This window comes from Talpa europaea (assembly GCF_964194135.1).
Source record: "Talpa europaea genome assembly, chromosome: 6".
Lineage (NCBI taxonomy): Eukaryota > Metazoa > Chordata > Mammalia > Eulipotyphla > Talpidae > Talpa > Talpa europaea.
The window spans coordinates 83,737,675-83,742,633 of NC_140072.1; positions in this window are offsets into that span (position 1 = coordinate 83,737,675).

The window sequence follows — 4,959 nt, forward strand, 5'->3', positions numbered from 1 at the left end:
AGTGGAATTCCTGTCTTGCTAATTCTTTTGAATGGTATTGCTTGAAAACCACACTCATGTAATTTAGTTTACATTCATGTAGTTTAATTTATTAAATTTTCATTTAATAATAATTACATACTTTCTTCTTGATTTCCAAATTTATAAGGAAGAAAAGAGAATAGCATGATGCACATAATTCTTTTCCAGTATTGGAGAAGGAACTTTTAAGATAAAGATTCCAAGTCTTCAGCACAGCCTGCAGGGCACTATGGTGTGACCCCATGAGCTCTCACCTCCCTCCACTTGCTGCTCACTCGCTGAGTCCAACCTCGGTGACCTTTCACGTCTCAAATCGACCATGTTCCTTCCAGCCACAAAGCTTTTAGTCAAGCCGTTTCTTTTCTGCCTCACTTACTTCATTCCTCGTCAGGTCGTCTGCAATGTGCTCTCCATGAGCCGTTGGATTATTCAGAAGTATACTTCCTATTTCCAAAAGAGGAATATAACTCCCATCCATTAACACTGGACTTGGTATTGACTTTCTCTGGCCAACTGCATGAACATATATACAACACAGAAGGCTTTTTAAAAGTGCTTGCACGATTAGTGGTATCTTCTTGTGTTCCTGCTTTGTCCTGAGAGGAACACTACCAGGGTACCTGCTGGGTGAAGAAGAGGATGACAGCCTGTGAGGAGAGTCACCCCAAGAAAGTTCATCTTAGCTGAGCTAGGAAACTAAAATCATGGCTACTGTTGATCAGTGCTGAGATTCTATTTTGTTGCTATCAGAAGTTGCAAACTGGGCCTCCCCTCAGCAGTGTATTTGAGTCAGTCTGCCTGTTCTGTTCCCCCACTCTGTCTCTGGTGAATCCTCTCACCCTCCCGCACATCTGGCCTGTACCCTGGTTCTTAAATAAATAAATAAATCTTTAAAAAAAAGAGGTTGCAAACTGATTAGCAACAGCTGCCATCCTACATTTATTTGTCATTAGATATCTTACTATCTCACATTATATGTGATTAAAACATCTTTTCATCATTAGAGCAACCAAGACAGTGTTAGATCACCAGTACCCAGTGCAGAATCTGACATGTAGCAAACGCTCAATAAATACTTTGGAAAAATGCAAACGAATTAAAGGCTTCCCTGCAAGCAGACATATGAATAATGAAAGGAAGGAAACAAGAAGATTAAAATTTCTAATTTATATTTGTCCAAGAGTAACCAACGAGACTTTTGTAATCATCTTTAAAAAACCAATTCCCTTACTGGGATGTGTTATTTGACTTCTCCTGTCACCTGCTTGCCAACATCAAGAACAAAAGCTGTAAACAATTGTGTGTGTTTACAAGAATCAGTGCTACAGATGGAAAAATGTCGACTCTCAAATTAGGAGAGGGAGGGATTGATTTTTCTCCCACATTAATCACTAAAACAAATCCATTCCCTGTTCCTACATTTCCCTCTCTTCTACCCTAATGGGAAGAATGAAAAGAAAGGGAAAGAAGGGAGGGGAGAGAAGAATGTCTTTCACACGAGGCTGGCTGGACACACCACCAGACAGAATTTAATGTGATTGATGAGGAAAATCTACCAAGGACCGCCACTGGTTTTGAGAACAAATTTAGGACAATGTGCTTCAATACTCTAATTCTGTGTTGATGGTGGCAATTCATACCAATAACTTGCTTAAGAGAAAATATCTCCAAGATGCTATACAATTTTTTTTTTGTTGAAATGTAAAGCCCTAAATTCTAATTTTCTCCTCTAATATAAATTTATTAAAAGGCATTTTGTAAATTGATATTCTCCTGTCACATTATAGATGGTGACAATGACAACTCGGGCTCTACCTGCTGTCCAGAAGCTGTAAGATCCCCAGTGTCGTGGAGTCTTATGAGTCATATCATATCTCAGCATCTCCTGAGAGTCTTAGTTAATACTGAAAGTTCCCAGGCAAAGTCACCTACAAACTAATGTGCACACACGCTCTAGGCCTCTGACAGTGCTGCTCTAGGTTACCTCTGTAATAATCCTCTGCAGTGAACACTGGACATCCCAGCATTCTCAGGAAGGAGAAGAGAGGTAGGTGGAGGTACAACAACTTAGTGAGCACCGTGTCCAGAACTGGGGTGAGAGGCCATGTAGCACTCTCTTTCAATTTTTCATTCCTTAATTTATTCCGCATTATGTATTGAGTCTTCTATGCCAGGTGCTGCACTGAGTACTAGGGTTTGACAGTCTTCTTGGAGAAGACAGAAACAGAAATACTAATTGTCTACACAATCTGTTACAGGTTAGATAAGGGGTGAATACAGTGTTGGCAGATTAGGAGGTGAAGGGCCAGTTTGAAAGTAGTCAGGGAAGACTTCTTGAAAGAGGAGACATTTACACTGACACTTGAAAGTGGCAATTATCCCAACTTGCCATTTGTGGAGGGTCATTCTGGCCTTGAATTCTCATGTAAAAAGGCCAAGAAACAGGAGTGAATGGGACTGTAGGGCTATTGCCCAGCACAATGTAGAGTTGTGGTGAGGATGGGAGCATAAAGGAGAGAATGGAGTGGTGGGCAGGGGCCAGAGCTTGCAAGGCTTTGCAAGGCTTAGGACTTTGGGGTTTAACCTAAGGGAAATGGGAGTTGCCAGGCTTTTAAATAGAGAGTAGCATCATCAAGTATGAAAGTTAAGAAGATGCAGTGAGTTCACTCTCCTGAACTTCTCTGAGGTGTCTTACAGACCTAGACAAAAAGAGTTAGTGAAATAAAAAGGGAGGGAATGGCTTGCTGTCTTGAAATGGCTCCTCTATTCACACAAGGGACAGCCATGACTGGGTGCTCAGCAGAAAAGCAAAGCCATCTGCAGGTCACCTTCAAACACACAAGTCAGTGTTGAAGAGTCAGAAAATAACAGGAGTGGTAATAAACAGAAAATGATGGCACATTTTCTAAATGAGATTTAGAAAATGCACATCTATGCCCAACTCTATCTTAAAACAAAAGTTCTCTTTACCTCACTTTCCTGTCTATAATACAAGAAGGGTTGGCTAACATAACATTTTCCAGGAACATTAAAAGGCATCGATGTTTTAAAACATGTGCAACATTTGCTTTGTTTTTTCTATTCTTTGGAAATCAGAAATCATTTTATATTTAAGAATGCACAAATGAATTATATATAAGCTGTTTTGCCCTCAAAATAAAATTGCTATGATAAGACATGAAACATAAGAAAAAGTCTGAACTTCTAGAGAAAGTTCTTTGAACTATCAGAATATGCATTAAAAAAAGTACTGTGGAAAAACAAAAGTTTAATAAGTTATGGCTTCCTCCGTTTTTTAAGCTCTAGAATTTTATTCTTCTTTTATGGAGTAGTGAAGTTATTTTAACATTTAAAAAATGTTTTCATGCATGTTATATAAAATATATGTATAATTTAATATTTAATCGTCATATTGACAAATTATTATTTGAGGCTTGAATGGAAATATCTGTAATTCACACTGTCCAAATAAACAAATAGCACAAATATGTTCTCATGCCAATGTGATTCCTCCTCCACTCTGCACTAACATCCAATCTATTTTTCTTAAATTTTATCTCTATTCAAAGTTGAATGTCAATTCAAAATATTTTGTCAGGAAATTAGAAGTATTGATTAGAACCTCCTAAATATGGGTGGAGTGAATTCTGATGAATTTCTTCATCCAAGGAGAGTAGTGAGCTCTCTGTGAGAACCTGAAACTTGAAAAAAAAACCACAAGCTCAGGGAGAGGGATCAAAATAGGGGAAGGAAGAGCACGAGGGACTATGGTGATGATGATACATGGGTGAATTAGTGGTGGGAATTTTTAGGGGGACTATACCTGAGAGGTGAAATCAAACATTGTACAAAAATGAACAACAATGTAAAAATAAATAAATAAATTTAAATAATAAAATAAAACAAGTTCAGATACATTTTTGGGACCATTTAAGAAGTTTCATTGAGAAATGGTGCTAGCAGAGGAAGTATTTCTTGACCTAGCTAGGAAGATTTCCTCAAAAAAAAAAAAAGAAAATCACTTAAAGATCTGTGGCAGGCAGAATAATTGCCCCCAAGATGCCTGCAATTTGTCACCATGTGATGTTACATGGTAAGGGAGAACTAAGTTCAGATGGAGTCAAGATTGCTAATCAGGTGATATAGAGATAGGGAATTTATCCTACATCATCTAGATGGGCCTGCTTCAATCAACTGAGAGAATTTAGGAGCAAAGTTTAGGTTTCCGCAAAGAAAAAGAAATTCTGTCTGTGGACAGAATCCCACATGGTCTCCCCATGCTTCAGATTTCCAGCCTTGCCATGCTAACTTCACCTGCCCCATATTTCAAGTCAATTCCTTGCAATAAACCTCTTAACATCTATTTCCAAATGGCTATGCCTCTGGCTGAACTCTGACTGATACCAAGGGTTAGGCAGTTTTGGTAATGACCCACTGGCCATTTTTTCATCTTTCATGGACCAGGATAATACAAGCTCAATTTTAAACCAGTGTAACAAATGACCCTGACATTATTTGAGTGTCTACAAGAAATCAGTTGTTGGGTTTCTCTGTAGTGTAACTGCTAAGTTCTCCAGTCTATTAAATTTCTCCTGCTGGGCAGCAGCAATATACCTAATATGCAATTTTAAGTAAGTAATGGTTTGTTCCAAAAGAAAATATTCATGCAGATTTTTAGAGAACCGATTTCCAAAAAGGACAAATAAACCGGATGTAAAATTGTCTGCCATCATTGTTAGAGGTTTACCCTTAAGGAAAACCGCATCTATGTGTAAACTCACAGAGAGAGAGAGAGTAGGTTCAGTTCCAGCCAAGCAGTGCCTGTGGGTGCATGCTTGTTTCATTCTCCTCTTTCCTCTGCGAGGAAGTGCAGCCTTTTCTCTCTTGGTGACTTGTGAGCTGTGACTTTGTGGATCTTTGTAAGCTGTGGCAAGTCTG